The sequence below is a fragment of the Stegodyphus dumicola genome, chromosome 2, assembly GCF_044657685.1.
Source record: "Stegodyphus dumicola isolate Sdum_Otavi_A_Nest chromosome 2, ASM4465768v1".
In the NCBI taxonomy this organism is placed as follows: domain Eukaryota; kingdom Metazoa; phylum Arthropoda; class Arachnida; order Araneae; family Eresidae; genus Stegodyphus; species Stegodyphus dumicola.
This window is the reverse complement of record NC_140769.1, coordinates 131914009-131927608: the sequence shown is the minus strand read 5'-3', so window position 1 is coordinate 131927608 and position 13600 is coordinate 131914009. Positions and strand designations below refer to the sequence as shown.

The 13600-nt window shown below is 35.5% G+C and overlaps 1 protein-coding gene across 10 annotated transcripts in view; it reads left to right on the top strand.

Moving 5' to 3' along the window:
* Positions 1-13600, top strand: part of LOC118184991 (sodium channel protein para-like) — a 610313-nt gene that overhangs the window by 362907 nt on the left and 233806 nt on the right. For all 10 annotated transcript variants that reach the window (XM_085811116.1, XM_085811114.1, XM_085811112.1 and 7 more), the window contains one exon: positions 11695-11826. The gene's annotated coding sequence lies outside the window, so the exon portion shown is untranslated. The remainder of the gene's footprint in view (positions 1-11694; positions 11827-13600) is intronic.

Sequence of the window (13600 nt, the reverse complement as noted above, 5' to 3'; positions counted from 1 at the left end):
ATAAAACTTTTTGTGTCTTTTTTTATTAGCGTTTTGTGTGTTAATTTTTTTATTAGATGTCACGTTCTTTGCATTTACGTGACACAAACTTCAATGCAATAGCAAAGCGACGAAATACTTTAAAATAGCATAACTTTTGAATTTCTGACAGAGTCTCGCGCGCTGGAGATAAAAATATTTTATTCCGTACAGAGTTACCACGCTTGCTTTCAAATCGTTGAGTTTATTAGTAAAAAATTCGTTAAAGCTTCACAAAGTATGAAATGTAAAATTCGAAATTCCAAATTCGGGCTTGCAGGTGCACATATTCGGGTGGAGCACAACGTTATTCAAAATTTAATGGACCTAGGTGCCGTCTTTCTTTCATAATGCGAGGAACATGCATTACATACATGCAGATTCTTCATTACTTAATTTCTTTAATGATAATACAGGGTGATAGTATTTGGTGGCAACAATTTGAAAAGTGATTCGCCGTTTATAGTGGACGATACAATATCCCGTTTCGAGAATAATAACCCTTTTGGGCTAATCAAGTGATAAGGCAAAAATAATTATTACACGAACATAAAATAATTATATAATGATGTAAGTTATACACATAAAAAGTATATTTAATATTATGACATAAAAATGATTACCCATCATATCATAATCATATGATGATAAAAATGTAAAAATCAAGAAAATCTAAAAAATGGATGTAAAAATCAAGAAAAATGCACATAGTATTTTCAAAATTAAAAAGGTTACATAGCTGTCTTTCTTGATTCCTAAAATTAAGACATTAGAAAAGCATTTAATCTGCGTTACGCCTAATCAAAGATTTCAGCGCAAAGGCAAAAGCTTCGACTAGAGTTTACTATATTATTACTTTGTGCAGCATACAAATATTAACATTGAAAAGTATGTAAAATTATAAAATTTTAATAAATATAATTATTAAAATGTAAATTATTAAGGAAGCAATAGATTACACTTTTTTATTAACAGAATCGAGCGAATGCGAAAGTTATTTTGTTACTCCTAACGCAGGTAAAAAAAGAGCATTCTGGCAGTACTTTAACTTTCGATACTTTCTTAGGCCGCTTCATTCTGTGGCTGACCTCATGAAAAATGTAAACACCAAATAGAAACAAACATTGGCCAGATGCTTGGAAAAGTTTTGTCTGGAACAGCCAATAACTTGATCCGTCTCCCATCTGTAGTCTGGCGAGTGGATTAACCTCTGATTTAAGTAGGCCGAGATGCAATCACCGGTTTCCCCTCTCCATTACTTTTATTAGCTCCACTGTTATTCTCCTTTTAGTTTTCCTTCTGTTTAAGAATAATAAACTCTGCGTCCTCCAACTAAAAAATAGTAACATGTGTGGAATAGAATTATGTTTAAGAGTAAAAATGAAAATTTTACTGAGTAAACTACACTTTATGTTTTATTTAAATCTTCTAGAAAAATATAAATAAATAAATAAAAATAAGAAAAAAAATCTGAAAGCTTTCAGATTTTATATTATGCGCAAAGGGGCGTTTTTTTTTAACGTTTTGTTTGTTACATTTATTCAATTACAGAAGTATTTTAAATGACGAAACTGTTCATGTAATAAAAATTAATTTTTCATAGATAACGAAACGTAAATTTTATTGTGGTCCCCTGGTTCCTACACTTATATTTGGGAAAGTTTTTTATTCCTTATGAAAAAATATTATTATAAGATGTTTGTCTTTCGTACAACAAAACTTCATCGAGATATTTAATTGCAAAATTTGCAATTTTTGATGTCATTTTTAACTTGCCTACAAGGACTGGTTAGTTAAGTTAGAATAATTTGAATGAAGAAGTTTAAATGTACCGTAACAAAAAAATGTGTATAATTTAATAGGCCGTACAAGAAAATCTTGTGGTGTCTCCATCAGAGTTTTTTAAAACGATCGAGATAAAATTTCGTGGCAAAATTTGAAAGGTGATTCGAGCAGTACTTGCAGATGTGATTGCCTTGCCCATAGGATTGCCAAACTGGCTTTAAGTCCCTCTGACCGGCACGGAGTTTGGCTAAAAAAGGCCCACTTTTCCCAAAATTACTCTGATAAAGAGGTATTTCCTTGGTTTCAATGTCAAAATGCTCCTGATATTTGTACCTTTAATATTGTTACGAAATGTACAGGCGCGGTGAGATAGCTTCCCCGCAAAGCAGTTTTGGGGTTGCCATAAAATAGCAAGGAAGGCAGGGTTGCCACAATTGGCGAGAAATCGCCCATTTGGCGATATGCCATGGACGGATGGAGAACCTTCTGGAACGAATTCTTACCGGTTTGGCCCAGAATGTTCTCGAACACAAGCCGAAAGCTATATAAACCCTGCTGGTCCGCAGTCAGGGAGTGTGCCTCGTCAAGAGGGCGAGAGTGTGTGCCTCGCATAGAGTACGAGTTAGTTAGTATCGAGTTGGTGTCTCGTCTAGCGAGTCCATCCCTGCGAATCGAGTTAATAGTGATCGAGTTGACCCGCGATCGAGTTGACAGCCGGGCAGCGAGTGCCGAGTGGGTCGTCGAGTTCACCGAAAGAGTCTCTTAGTGTATCGCGGTTAGTGCACCGTCGAGAGAGCGTGCTGACTTCCGGGAACGACTGAACCAAAGAGTCGGGAGCCGTCCTCTGTGTGTCATCGAGTGAATCGCGAATTGTAGCGTGGAGAGTCTCGAGAGTACGTGGAGTTCCGAGAACGACCGAGCAGAGTCGGGAGTTGTATTCTGGTGCTTTGCAGTGAAGCCATTTCCACTGTTATAGCCTGATAGTCTGAAGGCCGTGTCGCTGATCGTGTCAGTTTGTTTATAACAGTTCGACGACTGTGACCGAGATTTTGGACTTGTCCTGATTAAATACCGGCCAATAAAGTGTGTTTCGATACTTCATCAAGTGTCGTCGTTATTCACTCCAAATCCACACAAACCCCGCAGGAACGTGAAATAAGAAAATAACGTAACAACTGGTGTCAGAAGAAAATGACGTAACAATATATTGGCTTAATTTCGTGGACATATTTCAAGACGCACGTATATACAAATTCTTAAAGACGCCACAAAAAATATGTTATGCCTTTATATATATGGGCTTGCTGATCAGACAGCAATCCTTTATATATATGGGCCTTTATATATTATATATATTGCCTTTATATATATGGGCTCCCTCCTTCCAACGGGATAGATTTTTATTGGTTTTCCTTGTTTTGAATTGACTTCCAAAACGAAACTTGATGATTTATTAGTAATGTTTTCTCAAAATATTATTACTGCCTAATTTTTCTTTTCAAATGAAGCGTTGATCTAACGCTTGAAATGCAAATGCTTTTGTTTTTGTAACATCACTGATAATAAATCGAAATTCAACAACATGGATGTATCTAATATCCGAATTATGTGAATATGTTTCATAATCATACAAATCGTCGATGAAATATGCTTTTAGGTAACTTTTGCTTTTACTGGCCTAAAATACCCAAATACTAATGTCAGTCTCCAGAGTTAATCCTCGTTTGTCTCGGTTCTATTGAATATTCTCGGTTGAAACAAAACTAACAGATAAAAACACATAAATTACTCTTCTTGAGAATGTTGTGAGATTACAGGCAAAAATGTAAGTTTCAAACAATACTGTTGACGATCTTCCTATATTTTCATAAACAACTAGAAGATTCTAATTAGCAAAAGTAATTGTTGCAATTAATCCCTGTCCGCATTATACGTCTAGATCTGCAGATTTTGTATCCATTAATGGCCGAGTAGATAGGACTACCTAATAACACTGGTAGGTTGCTACACGTTTTGGATTCAGTTCTTGTGTAATTTGAATACAAATCATACGCAGCCCTTTGAAAAACCTCCACGAAGGTATCTCTTCTAATAAAGATAGCCATTAGGGAATTTGCCATAATTAATGAACCAGGCAATGAATCGGAAATGCTGATGAGATGATAATATGAATAAGTAGATTTGAATTTGTTCGGCGTTTTACTGGAATCTTATTGTAATTGTGCAGTTTTATATAAAAGGTTTAATGTGAAAACCTAGTATCTTATGTGCTGGAATTAATACGTTTAGTAAAGTCTTAAATCTGGAATTAACACGTTTTGTATAGTCTTAAATCTGAAATTAATGAGTTCTGTAAAGTCTTAAATCTGGAATTTATGTGTTAAGTAATGACTTAAATCTGAAATTAATGTGATTAAAAAGTCTTAAATCTCAGACTAATGCGTTTAGTAAAGTCTCAAACCTGGAATTAATGCGCTTAAAAAAACCTTAAATCTGGAATTAAGGAATTTAGTAAAGTCTTAAATCTGGAATAAATCGTAAACTTGGAATTAATACGTTTAGAAAACCTTAAATCAGGAATTAATGCATTTAGTAAAGTCTTAAATCTGGAATTAATACGTCTAGTAAAGTCTTAAATGTAGAATTAATGAGTTTAGTAAAGTCTTAAATCTGGAATTAATGCGTTTAGTATAGTCGCATTAAACCTGGAATTAATGCGCTTAAAAAAACTTTAAATCTGGAATTAAGGCATTTAGTAAAGTCTTAAATCTGGAAGTAATGCGTTTAGTAAAGTCTTAAATCTGGAATTAATTTGTTAAGTCTAAAGAACGCTCTTAAACTCTCACACGCTTTCACGTCTGTTGCGTGACTTTTTATTACTCTTCAAAATCCTGTAAATGAGGATTTCTGAAATATTACCGAACCCGTTTGACAAGTTAAAAAAGAGCCTACTTCAGTTAAATGATGAATCGGCAGTCAAGAAGAAGTGGAAGCGGATATAAGAAATCGATCAAGAATGTGGAAAAAATCCATTTGATATCCATTCCACTTATATATAATACAAAGTGATATTTTGTCTGCTGTATTATAATCTGTACTTCTTTTGAATTAAAACGAGCTATACTCATTTGTCCTCTTAATTTAAACTTAAATTACTGTAAAATCTCAGAAGTTTTGCGATGAATAATGTAAAATTATCCAGTTTTGTAAAATAACATAACATTCATAATAAAATTTAATTATTTACATTAAAAATGTGTAGGTTAAATATTAATCAGTTGCGCTTAAAACAGTAATTATTAAAAAAATTCATAACTGAAACTACGTTTTCTGAAAATCTGTAATTTGCTAGATGAACTGTAACTAGAACGAGAAGTTTTGATCGGGCAAATATATTTTTCAAAAAAGCAGTGTTTATTTCTGAAGACTAGTTTTCCATAATTTCTAATTTGTGGCATAACTTCAATTTATCGCAATATGCAACTGAAACGAGTATATAAAAATTCAAAGTTGAAGTAACTAAATTAACAACCTAATTCTGTGTTTAGAGAGGTTTTTAGTTTACTTAATATGAAATCAAATATCACTTGTGATGCTAAAAAATTATGATTTTTGATTTCTTTAAGTAAAACTACTTTAGCGTCTGTTACAGAGGCCTGAAAATTTAAAGAACATTTTAATACTTAAAAAGATTTAGTAATAATACTATAAGGTACTTTTTGACTCCTTTCAGTATTTCTGAATTTTAATTTGCATTTTAATCTTGGTATAAAGGTTACACACCAGGTTCGAGTCTCGGCGAGGGCACTGCACATTTTTCACGTCTCCTGCTTCTTAAAAAAAAAAAAAAAAAAAAAAAAAAAAAACTGACGATTCTACAGTGGCGCCCGAACTAAATGGTGGAGAGCAATCATTCGTCAACGCCAAGATTTGGTGATTAGGTCCCCAGTTACCCTTTAAAAGGGGCAGTATGTAAGATATTTTCTTCCTCCTTCCAGCACGCCTTCATGGTGTACCTGTAGTACATGCGTATTCGACAGGTCCAGGTTCGAATGCCGGAGAGTGCATTGCTCATTTTCCATGTCTCCTGCATCGATAATCCTATTTACTCAATACATTTTGAAAATTATCGATATATTTCCAGCTGTTATCCAAATTTAAGAACTATGCAATTGCAGTTAATTTTATTTATAACGACGACTTTTAAAGCTTAATTCACTGTTTTTCCTTTCGTGATATGGCAGGCAATCTGTACTCAGCCCAAATCATACAGGCTTTAAATTTCTGAATAGTGCTTTCATGTTTCATCTCATCAATATCCTTTATAAAATATGTTCAGTTCATCAGTGTCCTCTATAAAATCGAAACGTTTGAGTCATAGTTGGTATATATTGACGGCGACGTTACCTCATTGCCAAATTTTTGTTTGGGGGTTTCTGATCTTTTAATGCAGTATCTTAAAACTTATAACCGGTGAAATGAGGTGAATATGAGGAAGGACCTCGCGTCTTTTGAAAAATGGATGTACTCGGTGATATTGTATATTGCGGCATTTTACAGAGTGGTGATGAAGAAACTTCCCCGATTTATGAACCTCTAGTGGCCTATCTGCTCAGCCAATCGAAATGAAATGTCGGATGTTGTTATTTAAAGATAGACGCTCCATATTTTAATGATTTAAAACAATACAGCTCTCACGCTTACGGTTAACGTGAAATCATTTCGAAATTTTCATCAGTTTGCAGCAGCCACTTTTTTGCTGCGCAAACTGATCAGTGAAATAAAAAAACAATAAATGGCGTTGGAACGATACACGTTGGCGAAAATTGCCAGCGCAAATCATTTGCAAAGGAGAGCATTCTAAAGGACCGATGACAACACAAGACAGGAGAGGAGAAAAACTGTAATTGCAATTACAAGTTCTCAACCTGCTAATATAGTGTCATCTTCCGTAACTTTGCAGTTTCTTAACCAACACGATCTTCCGATCTCACTCCGGTGGATATTTGGTTCTGAAGTTATCTGAAATCTAAGGTGTGCACATCAAATCCACGAGATTTGTCAGTATTGAAAGATGCCATAAAACATGAAGTATACGGATTCTTCACGCGATGTTACATTCATCATTGTTGTCAACAATCTCCTCCATGCAATGCGCTATAGTGTGCGTTGAAGCTGAGCCCGTTGAAAACTTGTAATTCCAATACAAGTTTTTTCCCCTTCTTCTTGAGTTGATATTAGTATTTTACAATGCTCTTGCTTTCAGATGTTTCACCACGGCAACTTTTGTCATACATGTATCGCTCCAACGCAATTTATGGTTTTTCAATCCGTTTATCAATAACCTCATAAAGTAGCTTTAGTGCAGGTTGTTGTTGGTAATCCTCACTTGTCTGACCAAAGCCAAATTGACCAGCCAAAGCCAAATTCAGCCACGAAATTGTTCGTGGCAAGTAGAGCAAGTTTACGCTTGTCCTTGGCAACAGCCTTGAACACCTTACAGCTGACAGTGTGATCTAACTCAGTTCTGTCCAGCACCCCTCTTCCTCTATCGTCAGCTTCTCGAGAGGACTTCCGGCTGGCTGCATATTTAACCCATTAGCGCCCAGTGTCCTCATTTGAGGACGCTGTAAAAAATTGTTATTCCCTGCATTAAATTGAAAAAAATTTTTATATGTACAATTTGGTCCGATAGATGACATCACCATACAATGGGAGATGTGCAATTATTTTGGAACTAAGTAAAATTGCGCGGGAAAGATAAAGTATAATTTACCCGTTTTTTGGTAATCGCGTTGTTTATTTTATGTTCCACTGTATGGCACTGAATTTATGAGGTAAATTCTTTCAATTTGTTATAAATATAATCTAGATAGCCCATATTGTGTCATTAGCATGTTTGTTAATATTTATTGTTGTAAATATATCCGTAATAAACAGGAAAACATATCCGTCCTCGTTTGAGGACACTGGGCGTTTGGGTATAGTTTTATGCAGTATTCAGATTTATTTTTTAAGTGTTTGTTACTTTTATTGCAGAAAAACTATAAATAAATCTTGAAAATGAGTAGAAATAAAATATTTAAAAGCTTAGAAGAGGCGACTGCTTATCTTTTTTCCTGAAGAAAAAGAAGCAGATATTATATCGATGCCTCCGGATGTGGATGAGCTAACAGATGAAGAGCAATTCGATGATGATAATTTGGGTACTCCAGTTGTATCAGATGTTGCAGGTACATTAGAAATTACAATGCCAGATGATAATGATAACCCTATTATTTCGGATAAGAAAAAGGAAAACAATTCCCGTAAACGTAAAAGAGAGTCAATTGTATGGACGAATGAAAGCCCGGCTTACACATTTGGGAATTTGGAAAATTTGTCCAAGAGAAATTCTGATATATTGACAGCGCAAACTAATAATATGAGTCCAGTTGAGCTGCTTGAAGAATTTTTTACTGAAAGTGTTTATGATATGATCGTAGAGGAAACTAATCGATATGCTCACGAAATGAAAAATAAATTGAATTATAATGTGACTAAAGATGAAATAAAAACATTTATAGGATTTCTGATACTTTCGGGCTATCATACTTTACCCAGTGAACGGGACTACTGGGCAGAAGCAGATGATTTAGGAGTAACAATAGTGAAGAATGCTATGACTAGAAATTTCTACTTAGAGCTCAAAAGATTATTGCATTTCTAAGATAATAAATTACATCAATATAACAAGAATGATAAATCGTTTAAAATACGTCCCTTGTTAGAAATGCTTTCCAAGAATTTTCAAAAATGGGGCATTTTCCATGAAAATTTGTCTGTTGATGAAATGATCGTCCGGTATTATGGTCATCATACACTGAAACAGTTTATAAAATCTAAACCTATTAGATTTGGGTATAAACTCTGGGCTCTGTGTGGCAACGATGGATACTGTTATAACTTTGCACTGTATTGTGGAAAGGAAACAAATACTTCCGAATCTGACAAACTGCCTTTAGGTACAAAAGTGGTGCTAAATCTACTATCTATTGTAGAAGATCCGAAGAGCCATCGTGTTTATTTTGATAATTTTTTTACCAGTCATGCATTACTAAAAAAACTGAAAGAACTGAAGTATGAACTGAAGTCATGAAAATGAGTAAGAAAGAGAGAGGGTTTTACGATAGTAAATTTGACACAACAAATGAAATTCTTGTTGTCAAATGGAAAGACAATAAGTGTGTTTCATTGGCCACTAATTTTGACACAATAATGCCGCTATCTTCAGTACAAAGATGGAGTGTAGAGAAAAAAGAAAAGGTGAAAGTAAATCAGCCTCATGCTATAAGTTCCTATACATCATTTATGGGGGGTGTCGATCTTCATGATTGGCTTCTTGAGAAACATTCTATAGCCATACGAGGAAAGAAATGGTATTTTTGTCTTATTACTAGGATGATAGATATGGCTGTTGTAAATGCCTATCTCATTTATAAAAGGATCCATCGTTCAATGTCAATCAAAGATTTTAGGAGATACATTGCAGTAACCTATTTGAAAAAAGGAGCCGACTCAAAAGCAATCCTAGGAAGACCAGTACAAAGGAGGATAACATGCAGATCGAACGTGCTTCCTGACATAAAATTCGACAAAATACAGCATGTTATTGGTAAAAGAGATAAACAAAGGCGTTGCCAATATGACAATTGTGCCTCAAAGCCAAGAACATATTGCATGAAATGCAATGTAACATTGTGCATTCAATGCTTTCCTCTTTTCCATAAAAAAAATCTATCTTAAAAATGTAAAAAAAAAAAGTTTTCTTACACGTCTTAAAATAAATTTTGATTTTTAACATTATTTTGTCTATTAGTTTGTTCATATATTAAAACTAAATCATTTTATGTAAAAAATTTTGATTTTTAAAAATTTTACATTTTTATATACAAACGCCCAGTGTCCTCAAATGAGGACGGCTTAAAAAATATGGTTGCAGTTAAAATTTTTCAAAATGCTTTTGAAATACTTTTAATTTATGCATTTCTAACAATGTCTATCAATTTCAAGGCAAAATTTCAAGAATTGTTAATTTGGGCGTTAATGGGTTAAAGTGGCCCCATGCCGCACAGGCACTATACATTTACAAACAACCATGCCTTCTCCGGGAATCGAACGCGGGATCATCGGCATGGCAGTCAGCGACGCTAACCGCTTTACCGGTTGCGTGTCCTTAGTGCAGGTAGTAATCATCACCCAAATCTATGATTTTCTGCTACCGTTTTGCTATTTTTTCAAAGCCTTCGGCCCAGAAACATGGTGGCCGGCAGTACAAAAACAGATCAACTGCATTTCGGACGTCCTGTGCAAAATGGAAGATAGCACCAGCAAGATTTAGCTGCAGGTGTGAAAAAAGGTACAGGTTCAAAAGGAGCGATGTCGAGGCTATAAGGTGGGTGTGGTAAAAAGATCCCATTCGAGTCCGTACAGAGTCCAGCCGGTGAATACAGACACAGGTGGTCTTGCATTATCTTGATGGAACATAACCTTTTTGCGCCGGAGTTCAATTCGACTTTTTTTTCTTGATAGCAGCATCAACACAGACTAGCATCTCGCTGTACACCTTACTGTCGAGGATTTTACCTTCTTCTAGATATTCTTTGTGGATAATACCACGGCAATCCCACCAGATACAAAGCATGATGTTTTTGTTAGTCAAATTGCGCATTGCGACGCTGCAGACGGGTTCACTGGGCGCAAACGAACTCCCCTTTTCGGCCTGTGTTGTTGATGTAAATCCACTTTCAACACAAGTGGCGATCCGGTCCAGAATTTTGTCCTTGCATAGATATTTGAGCAGATGAGTGCAGGCCGGAACATGTGTGTCCTTATCTTACTCAAGCAGATGAGGACACACATGTTCCGGCCTGCACTCATCTGCTTGAGTCAGCTCATGCGGCACCCAGCGATTGAACTTGAACTAAGTTTATGCTATGCATAGCGCGACTAATGGACATGGTACGAACGTCTAACTCCTTAGCAAGCTTTTGAGTGGTTGCGTACTGACCTTCTTCCACAAGTTCTCGCAGGTGGGCTTCATCAACATCAGTAGGCAAGCCAGAGCGTTCTACTTCTTGAAAATCATAGTTTCAGCTTTTGATTTTCGGTACTAAACATTCACATTGCCCTCCAGCGGCTGAGCGGTAAAAGCCGCTGAACACTTTTAGTTCCAGTCCCGGCGAACGGGCTGGCTGTATGGCGTTACAATATTAGTACCTAAAGCTGTACACATGATTTGGTAACATTCTGTAGCTGAATTTTTGCAGCAGAACTGGAAGTAAATAATGGTTCTAATCTGGTAGCGGGATGGTTTCATTTCAGGCACCTTGTACTTAACGATATTTGTTTAGAAATTTCACAACACGGTATTCAAAAGAAAATCTCTTTTTATTAAAATGCCAAAAATTGTTTGACAAAATATGATTAAACACACCAACGCTAACTGTTTGTGCAGATGATATTTGCGATGGCGGGAAACTTTCGTTAAAACCCGCTATTTCTTAAACTAAGCACTAGTGTCACTTGAGTTATCTCTTAGTTCCGTACCGTACCGTACCTTCCGAAGCAGTAACTCAATACGCAGTTGAAATTAACAGTTATTGTTTAAATTTGGCTCGAGTGTCACGTAGGTTCTTTCTGTTACTGTTTATTTGTAGCTGATGGTTTGTCTGATAAAACGTTATTTAAGCTGAAATATTGCAGGTAACATATTGTTAAATTTTGAGTGTCACAGTGTTTATGAGTTTTGACTTTGCCTCTTATTTACAGCTTGAACTGTTAATGTTTAAAAGGTTGTTTAAATTAGGATCTAATGTCACTAAACTTATCATTTTTTTTTATTATTTACAGAAGTCCGCCATCAGCTCTCTCCCGTTAAGGTCGCTGCTGTGGCTTCGGTGGCGACACACACGGACTGTCTAAGTCCATCGTCTCAGCTCAAGAAGGGTAACACGTAGCACAAGCCCCTGTGAGGAGAGAAAAGTAAGTGCATTCTTGTACCCCTTTGCCATTAGGATCTTGCCATTGGGTTCTTGTTCTTACTATTTATTAAACATACTATAATGGCTTCACGGTTCAATGAGGCCCCATTAAAAAAAACATTTATTAAAATTAACATTCAAAGAATAATAGTAAACTCGGAGCAGTACCTCGCTCCTACAACATAGCAAAATCTACCACCTTCCACCTCGGAGGCTAACATGCAACTGTCGTCTTTCTCACTTGCTGGGCTCTGGCAGGCAGCTGTTTGGCTTACCGCAGCAGATTCATGACACATACCCTATAATAAAACGGCCTGGCTGGCACTATTCTAGCAAAGGAAACGCTGGAGGTATATTCACGTTTCAAGTATGATGTTTTATTTGATTAACATTTGATGCGTTTTCTTTGTAACACACGTAATGCATTTTTCTGTCCTTCGATTTTCACGTAACAGACAGTTGTTTAAAAAAAGTAAAAAAAGTTTAAAAAGTTTTGGGAATTCATTTAATTTATTTAACAGTTAATTTTATTTTAAAGCAACTTTCATTTTATTCTCGTTTTCAATCCACGCTTTCTTTTCAGAATGTTAATAAACTAGCGCGCGTATATTCAAATGATTTAGAAAGAAGTAAGGTTTCGGAAGGTGATAGTAGAGCGTGTTATGCATGCCTGAAAGTCGCTTTTTTATCTTTGATTTACTTAATGATTTTTGGTTAGATTTCTGTGGCGTTGCGCTTCTAGACATGGGGTTTGCTTACGCCGATTTTTACTAGTCAGAGCACTACGTGCGCGTTCAGTAACCTGTTACGTTACTTGTTACCTTTTGAGTTAAGCAAAAAGTGTTGGCTTCTGTAAGCACGAATTGCTGCCAACTGTGAAATAGATATTGAGTTAATAAAGGGTTCTTTAAATCTTTCTCTGGAATTTGTCGTAGTTACGACTTAAGGATAATTCCTCGCACAGAGTGTCAGCATCTCGTTAGCTTATATTTTGAAACAATATGAGACATTATAAGGTACTTTTAAAATTAAAATAAAAACCTCTCGTTTCCATTTAAGCGCTTATATTTCTTACGTTATAATTCAAATATTTATGTTTTTTTTTTTTCAAAAAAATACTCTTTAGTGTATAATATAAAGCATACAAAATTCTGCGAAATGTAGGTTAAAAGTAAAGGCCAAACAAAAATGAAGTCTGCCACAAAAAGGAACTTTAGGAGCTTTAAGCCATGAAAGCTGCTCCCGCGCCCCCCCCCAAATCTAAAAGCTTTCAGATTTTATATTATGTTATGTAGTTGTTATTCAACAGCAACAACAGCAGTGTCTCAAAATACCATTTAAAAACAGCATATCTTTAGAATTTCCGACAGAGAGTCTCGCGCGCTGGAGGTAGAATTTTTTTTTCTGTACAGTGTTGTCGGTGCCCATGTTTGGGTGGAGGATTACGTTATTCAAAATTTGAAGGCTCTAGGTACCGTCTTTTTTTAGAATGTGAGATACATGCATACATTTATGCACACTCTCCTTTGTTGAATTTTCTTATAATTTCCTAAAATTCTCCTTTGTTGAATTATGTAAAATAACACAGGGCGATAATACTCGTATTTGGTGCAACAATTTCAAAAGAGATTCAGTATTTTACAGTGATTCAAAGCAAAATCCCGTTTCGAGACTAATAGCCCTTCAAGGCTAACGCTCCTTTGGACTAAAAATAATGTAGCCAGCAGATTACCTCCTGCCAATTTCATACTAAAAAATGGAACTGCAACGAGTTT